This window comes from Rhinolophus ferrumequinum, chromosome 3 (assembly GCF_004115265.2).
Source record: "Rhinolophus ferrumequinum isolate MPI-CBG mRhiFer1 chromosome 3, mRhiFer1_v1.p, whole genome shotgun sequence".
NCBI classification, from domain to species: Eukaryota; Metazoa; Chordata; class Mammalia; order Chiroptera; family Rhinolophidae; genus Rhinolophus; species Rhinolophus ferrumequinum.
The window spans coordinates 88799202-88808514 of record NC_046286.1 but is presented as its reverse complement, the minus strand read 5'-3'; positions in this window follow the sequence as shown (position 1 = coordinate 88808514).

Below are 9313 nucleotides of genomic sequence, written 5' to 3'. Positions count from 1 at the left end.
AGTAATTAACAGTGGAGAAAACTGTTCAGTATTATTTTATCTACATTGTAAAAGTCAACATCACCAAAAATAGGACAAATTTGTATCATATGCCTCCTGATGTGATGTACTAAGAAGAACATGGCATCACATTTATGGTATTGCTGTCAAAAATTAATACCCTGGATCTAATAATAAGGAAATACAAGACAAATGTAAATCGAGGAGCCTTCTATCAAAATAGCTGATCTGTACTTTCAAAGGTGTCTAGGTCACAGAGGTGAAAAAAAGACTGAGGAACTATTGAAGAGCCTAGACTAGAGACATGGACCAAAAAGGGTGTAGATGAGGACACTACTGAGGAAATCAATGAAATTTGAATGGGACTGTGGATTGGATAGTAATTTTATATTAATATGAATGTCCTGATTTTGATGATTATGCTGGAGTCATGTAGGAGAATATCCTCATGTTTTAGGAAATACAGGAGCAATGGGGCATCATATCTATAACTTACTATCACAGGATTTAGAAAATTAGAGAGAGCGAGCGAGAGAATGGGAAAAAGAAATGAAAAATGTGGTACATCTTAACAATTGGGGATCTGAGTAAACGATGTACTATATCTGCAGCCTTTCAGAAAGTTTTAAACTATTTGAAATGAAAGTTTTAAAAAATCAACTACATAAGTTCAAATAAGACACATGAATTAGCAAAGCATGAGAGGAGAAATGGAAGCCTTAGAATAACTCAGGACTCCCTCTCCTTGACTCTCAGTTCTTGAGGAGTTGGTGCACTGATCTGGCCAGGTCAAAGGCAATCATCTGTGTCGGGGTCGTTCCATCACACGTACCAGTAGCAGAGCACTCAGCCACGCTTCCTGAAGTCTGGAACTTGGGTTAGGAAATCCACTGGGAACCAAAGCAGCTGCTCACTTAGTGGCTTTTTCTCTTGTTGGCCACAGGGTCCCTCATCTTTGCTTTTGTCTGTGTATTTGCATTACCCTTTGCTCTCTCTGCACATCCCATTGTCTTGCTTCTCTGTACACATAGCAGAAAATGACCCTATGTGCCCTTGCAGTAAATTCATAATCCAAATTGTTGGGAGAGAATGTAGTTGGTCCTGTTGATTCAGGTGCCCATTCCGGGCCTGGTCAACTGTGGCAAGGAGGCTGGGATGATGCAGTCCCTCCCAGTCTGCCTCAGTAGGATTTGGGAAGCAGAGATTCCAAGAAAGCACATGAGCAGGCGAGCTGTGCCAATCTCAACAAAGGAACAAATGAGTCAGTGTTGGGATGAAAAGCCCACTTGGATGAGTGAGGAGGTTGAAGACTTCTCGTTCTACGTGATATCTCAATACGTACGTGATAAAGCAAGACTATAGAAGATAGAGCCCAGCAAATTATCAGGAATACATCATCTACAAGTGCATGTGGATGCAGGTGTGTTGAACCAGTGATACTAGTACCACCACTGCTTTTGATGTGAGTGATATGAGCTTTTCAACACTGGAAACTAACTCTTGATGAAATTCTGAATAAAACAAAGTACATTTTCCCCTGATTTGCATGGGTTGTATACTTGGAAAAGTCACTGCATATTGAAAGCTTGCAAAAAGTATTTTGTGTTTAATATGAAAAATGGAGTTAGATGGTAAGTTCAGCTAAACAGGCTTTTAACCTACAGGAATATCCTGTTGCACATCCCCAAATCTTGCAGGCTGAAGGGTAATTCTTCATGGCGGGACTCCCACACACTGCAGCATGCTCAGTATCTCTTGCCCCTCCCTCATGGCAGGAGACCCCATCAATTATTATGACAAGCCAAATATGCCCGACATTCTTCCAGAATGTCCCCCAGGGCCAGTGTCATTACTAGTAAGGACCACTGGGTTAGAGACTAGTTTACCTCTGTCAGGAGTGGTCAGAGTGTTATTCTGCCTTATTGGAAGCTCGAAGTATATCCCTTCCAATTCTAACATTCAACAAGCCCATGAAAAATCTCATGACGCCATTACTTGTTCCCCTTCTGAAACATTACAATTTTTTTCACCTTTGATATTCAAGAAGATATTCAACTTTATACCAATACTGAAAAGCCATGTTAGCTAGGACTCTTATAGCTTCGAATAATAAGAAGCCAACACAAACTAGTGTCCATTCACACACAAAAGAGGAATTTACTGTCTCAACTTGGAAACATAAGCATGGAGTTGAATCCAAAACAACTGGATCCAAGAATTCGGGTTTTGAAGACTCCCTCCCTCCTTCCTCTCTTCCTACCTTCCTCCTCTCTCTCTTTCTCTCTCTCTTTTTTCTCTCCCTACCTCTCCTTTTCCCTCTCTCTTCCATCACTCCTTTCTCCCTCCCTCTCTCCCTTTTTCTCTCTCTTCTTTCTCTCTTTCTGTGGGCTGAATTCAGTCTCTCTCCTGGTAACGAGCATATGGCCACTCCGTTCACATTCCATCCATTCTATGACAGTTCTCTGTTTCTCCTCTCCTGCTCTGAACTGTACCCTGGAGCTCTAGGAGAAAACCATGACAATGAAAAATAATTAATGTTATGATTAGTTGTTTAACGCCTGTATTCCCTAATAAAATGTAAGGTCTATGAGGACAGGACTTTGTCTTTCCTACTCATTGCTGTATCCCAGCCACCAGCGTGGCATTGCCCTTTCTAGTCACTTAAAAAAATACTGAATGAATGAATTGCTCAGTTGAAATTAGAGGTTGCCCAATTTCAGTGCTGGTATTTCCCTACAAGACTTTCCTAGACATTTTGAAAACATGGGCAAAAGGCAGCAGTAGCTCCTTTTCTGTGTTCTATGAGCAGGCTTATGACTTATGGTACTGAGATGTAGAAACAGAGGAGAGAAATCCAGTGGGAGGATCCTTTTCACACTAGGTCTGCTCAGGGGGTTTCTCCACCCAGAGTTATCCAAGTTCATCCCCATCTCACTTTGGTCTGAGGATTATTCATAGAAGACTAAAATCAGCATTAAAGTAACAGATTAATTGATTCAATCGGTATACTATTGAGGTCATTTCAATTCAGTAGGCCTCTTTAAAATTTCACTGTGGTTCCATTGTACACTTTCAGTGTTGTTCTTTGCAATGCACTAATAAATCAGGCATTATACTGACTCACAATAAAAGAGCTCTCCTGTATAATAATAGACCTCAATGCCAGCCTATACTCTATGAAGCACTTTCCACACTTAAAAGCATGACGTTATATATTATTTTGCACATCTTCCAAGTGAGGGGGGTTTCTTAGTTTTCTTATATGGAATAAAACAAAATTAACCCTGGTTATACCTAACATTGAAGCTGAACTGGGTGGGTCAAAATTGCTAGTGCTTAAAAAATGTGAACAACATCCTTGACATAGTTACTTGTGACTAACCCAGTGGGTGTGACACCCAGGGGAAAACAATTAGTTCATTTATCATGAATTTGAAAAGTTAGGGTTTAGAACTCTGTGCTATTTTTTAATGTAAAAATTATTCAGAGAATTACTCAGAATTTTGTTTAAGAAGAGATTTTTGACGCTGGAAAATTAGACACTTAAAGACTTTTAAATGGAAAAAAAGTTGAATGAACAAATCAGAAGAATGCAGTCTATGTCCCTCTCTCAAATATCATGTTTGTAAATGAGTGTATTTTTTGTTGTTGTTAACAATCGCACTTTACTACAATTACTATAGCAAGTACAATGTATATCCAACAGCAGAATTAATTCCATGAACGACTTTTACCTTTATAGCAAAACTGGTCTCATAGTCAATCCATAGGTATACCTTATAAGAATCACTAACGTATAACAGTAGATTAATTTATTGATCACTGTATATGCCAGGCACTTTCTAAGCACTTTATCAACATCACACTTAGTTCTCACAACAAATTATTTGATAGGTACTTTTAATATAGTACCCATTTTACAGGTGATAGTATAAGAGCTGGAGAAGCTAAATAACCAGTCCAAAGTCACATAGCTAATAAGGGTTGGAAATGGGATTAACACTTTGGCTGACTAATTTCTAATCACACTTCTGTGTTGGCTATTAGGACCTATGCCATGCATTTCATAATATATAAAAGAGACCGTTGAATTGACACAAATATTTAATACTCTTCTTAATAATCCATCTTTTCAATGCAATTTTTAAAATTACCTTATTCAGTGATTGCTAGCCTCACTACACTATAGCAATGAATAAAATGGCTAAAAATACAACCTAAACCCAAAGATAAATTTGAGACTTGAATGCATAACATACCCAAATAGAAATGACTCAAAAACAACTCATGTGCTTGCTTTTTTGGGCTTCTGAATCTTGAATCTCCTAATTAGATAAAGTTCACCTTAGTTGAAGAAGAAAGAGAAGAAGGAAGAAAAGGAAAAGAAGTATGAGAATGCCTGAACCCATTCTATATTAACTATATTTTCTTAATACTGTATTCTTAATGCTCTGGCCTCTGGGTCCTTCCTGACCAGGGAGAAACTGCCCCTCCTAGGTTTAGCTAATTTCTAGAGATACCAGACAACTCAGGACAGCTGGCCTCTGGGTCCTTCCTGACCAGGGAGAAACTGCCCCTCCTAGGTTTAGTTAATTTCTAGAGATACCAGACAACTCAGGACAGCCCCTATGCCAAGTTCCTGCTGAAATTACTCACACTAGCCAATCTAAGGCTGCTCAGTGTGTCTTACCAATTCTTCCCTGTGAAAATCACAGTATAGTTTCTTGCCCATGCTTTGCCCTCATTTCTTCTGCCTCTTGACTGACCCTGGTGTTTCCCAAGTGACCGTACATGGTGCCCTGTGATTCTTCTTTCTAGGGACCTGTTCTTCTTTTGTAAAACAAGAATTTCATAAAATTCTTCTTTTGTAAGTCATTTCCATGTCACACGTCTTATCATACCTGATTAAAACAAATTCTGAGTATATTTTAAACACATATCCTAAATGAGGGTTAATATATGTACAATAAATAGAATGAACTGTGAACTATACTCAGTAAATTTCAAGTTTGTTCATTTATTCAGCAGGCATTTTTATACAGTGCATATAATGTGCTAGAGACACTCCGCTAGGCATATTTCACATTTCACTGCAGTAAGGTTGCAGTGCAGTCATTTCTTCTCTGCCAGGCACTCTGATAAGTGGTTTAGAGACATCAAAATCTATTGAGATGAAAATGAAACCAGGTGGTTCCCAATGAACCAGGTGGTATACAATGGCCCTCTATCCAGCAGTGGAGTAGATGTGGAGGAACCTGGAATCATGTTCCCTGACTCTTACGTGGCATATTTGTAACTGAACAGACTCATTAAAACTTGGGGCATTATTATTTACCTCATTTGAACAATTAGCAAATGTGTTGTATGCATTCAAGTTGTTCACTAACTGCAATTGTATCCAAAAGTAAAAGTAAAATAAAGAGAATAATTAAGATCTCCAAATTTGAACTTGCTACTAAGGACAAAAGAAAGCCACTTGTTCAGGGTTTCTCAAACTAGACATGACTTCTGTGTTGTAAAGCTGATGGTTAATCCAAATTTCTACTATTCTCCCATTTCATAGTCAATTTTGGAGTTTGAAAATATGTATTATATTGAAACAATAATGATGGATATAATGTGGTGAAGCCTCTATTCAAACAATTAAAATAACAGCTCATGCAAGTTGTGTCAGTGATTTAGGATTCTTTTCAATGGCAGGTTTATCATTAATGATTGAAAGAGGAAAAAAAAAGGTCAACTTTCTGGCTGGATTTAACATATTCTTAATGTGCTGTTAAACACAGTACCTGTAGGACTTCTGGTCAAGATGGCAGCATAGGTAAATGCTATGCTCCCCTGCTCACATCAAAATTACAACTAAACTACAGAACAGCCATCATTTGATAACTGCCTGAATACTAGCTGAATAAAAGACCTATAACTAAGGGCATACAGAAGAAGCCACATGGGGACTGGTAGGAGAGGTGAAGACACTAAACTGGCTGGTCCCACACCCACATGTGGCAGATAAAAATCAGGAGGGATATCTCAGCTGCAGAAGTCCCCCCTGAGGAGCAAGGGGTCCCAGAACTACACCAAGCTCCCCAGCACAGGGTTCCAGTTTTGGGAAGAGACGTCCCCATACCTTCTGGCTGTGAAACTCAGCAGAGATTGTGGCTGAGATGAAGGGCTACTGGAGTCCCATGCATTCCTCTTAAATGGCCTGCATACAGACTTACTTGCTGATGGACTCAGTCACTATGAGCTCCAGTGCTGGGGCAGCAGCTCGAAAGGTGCCAGGGACTTATGGGGAGGAACTGAGTTATCTAGCTTCAGGGTGAGGGGTGGAGGAGCAGCTTTCTCCCAGACAGAAGTATGAGCAGAGGCTTTTTCCTTTTGTTCAGCCCTCCCCCCACCCAATCTGCACAAACGGGTGGCTACCATATATGAGTCTCCATCAATCTAGCTAACACTGTAGGCTCTGCCCTCGTAATTCCCTGATACTCCACCCGACCCAACTTGCAGGCCTACCCAAGCCGCTTCTAGTGGCTTTTCCATACAAATGACCTGTCTCGGCTCATGCTTTTGAGTTTTCTAAAATCACACAAAGGTTCACAAACCCCAAACAAGCAGCATCTGGACTCGGTGTGCCCCATACCTCTTGCTAAATGGCCCAAAGTCTGACACTGGTGGCAGCTAGCCTCAGTTCACAGCTTAGCCTCTCTCAGGCCCAGCACAAGTAGCAATCATCGGCAGATCACTTTGTAACTCATACCGGGTGGCCCCAGACCAGGCATAGGCAGAGGCTGACCTTGGCTTGCATCACAGGCCCTCGCAAGAAGCCCCAGAACCAACACACCTGGTGGCCAACTTCAGACCACAACACAGCACCACCTCCAGAAATGATATATCCAAAGGGCAGGCTAGGAAAGCACCAGAGCCACACTAGAGCAAATCCTGCTCCCTAGGGTGAGCTCCTGCACAACAGCTTCTCTGCTACAGTCACAGCCATTCCTCACAGCCAATCAGCCTTAGGGTCATCCCAAACCACTGAGGAGCAAACAACAACCAAGGCTCAACTACAACAGGAAGGCACACACAATTCACACAAAGGACACTCTTGGAGCACCTGACTCAGGTGACCAGAGTGACTGTGCCACTGGGCCACACAGGACACCTATTACATAAGGCCACTCTACTAAGACCAAGAGACATAGCAGATCTCCCTAATACATCGAAACAAACACAGGGAGTTAGCCAAAATGAGGAGACAAACATGTCCCAAATGAAAGAACACAACAAAACTCCAGAAAAAGAACTATACAAAATGGAGACAAGCAATCCACCAGATGCAGAGCTCAAAACACTGGTTATAAGGATGCTCAGTGAACTTAGGGGAAGATTCGATGAATTCAATTAACAATTAACAAAGAGATAGGAAACAAAACAAAACAAAAAAGAAACAAAACAAAAAAGAACCAGTCATAAATGAACACTACAATAACTGAAATGAAGAGTACATTGCAGGGAATCCACAGTAGATTAGATGAAGCAGACAATCAAATCAGCTATTTGGAAGACAACATCAGCTAGTGGTAAACATCCAATCAAGACAGCAAAAAAGAATACCAAAAAAAATGAGGATAATTTAAGGGGTTTCTGGGACAATATCAAGCATATCAACATTCGCATCATAGGGGTACTAGAAGGAGAAAGAAGAGGGATTGAAAACCTATTTAAAGAAATAATAACCGGAGAAAAAAATGATGATGAAAAACTTCCCTAACCTCGTAAAGGAAATAGACATACATGTCCAGGAAGTGCAGAGTCCCAAACAAGATGAACCCAAAGAGGCCCACACCAAGACACATTATAATTAAAATACCAAAGGTTAAAGACAAAGAGAAAGTCTTAAAAGCAGCAAGAGAAAAGGAGTTAGTTACCTACAAGAGAGCTCATAAGACTGTCAGCTGATTTCTCAACAGAAACTTTGCAGGCCAGAAGGGATTGGCACGAAATATTCGAAGTGATGAAAAGCAAGGACCTACAATCAAAATTACTCTACTCAGCAAAGTTATCATTTAGAATTGAAGGAGAAATAAAGAGCTTCCCAGACAAGAAAAAGCTAAAGGAATTCATCACCACCAAACCAGTATTACAAGAAATGTTAGAGGGACTTCTTTAAGACAAAAATAAATAAATAAATAAATAAAATAAAATAAAATAAAATATATGAATAATAAAATGGTAATAACTACTTTCTTATCAATAATTACTTTAAATGTAAATGGATTAAATGCTCCAATAAAAAGATGTAGAGGGGTTGAATGGATAAGAAAAGAAGACTCATGCATATGTTGCCTACACAAGACCTACTTCAGATATTAAGACACACACAGACTGAAAGTAAAGATTGGAAAAAGATATTTCGTGCAAATGAAAACAAACAAAAAATCTGGAGTAGCAATACTTATATCAGACAAAATAGACTGTAAAACAAAAGCTATAAGAAAAGACAAAGGAGGACTCTCAGTGATTCTACTTCTGGGTATTTATCCGAAAAAAACCAAAGCACTAGTTTGAAAAGACATATGCACCCCCTATGTTCATTGCAGCATTATTTACCATAGCCAAGATATGGAAGCAACCTGAGTGTCCACTGATGCAAATGGATAAAGAAGAGGTACATATATACAATGGAGTATTACTCAGCCATAAAAAAAAGAATGAAATTTTGCCATTTGCAACAACATGGACCTAGAGGGTGTTATGCTGAGTGAAATAGGTCAAAGAAAAGATAAACACCATATAATTTCACTAAAATGAGGAGTTTAATAAACAAAATAAAAGCAAACAAAACAAAAACTCATAGATACAGGGAACATTTTGACGGTTGCCACATGAGAGGGTGGATGGAAAGGGGGAAGGGATTAAGATATGCAAATTGTTAGTTATAAAAACTCATGAGGATGTAAAGTACAGCATCAGAAATATAGTCAATAATATTATGATAATTGTGTGAGGTCAGATGGGAACTAGATTTATCCTAAGCTCTGTAAATGTCTAATCACTATGTTGTATATCTGAAAATAATATAATATTGTATTCCAACTGTAATTCAAAAATAACAAAATTATTTTTAAAAACACAGTAACTATGGACAGCACTTTATCTGGATTTTATAGTCAGAATAAAACAGACAGAATTTAACACATACATTTACCTCAAATCAACCATTAGATGTCACTGTTTAAATATATTGGCAACACTTCCTGCAGTTCTTCAGAAAGTCCTATAGAAAATTTCAAACAATTTTGAATAACTTACGACT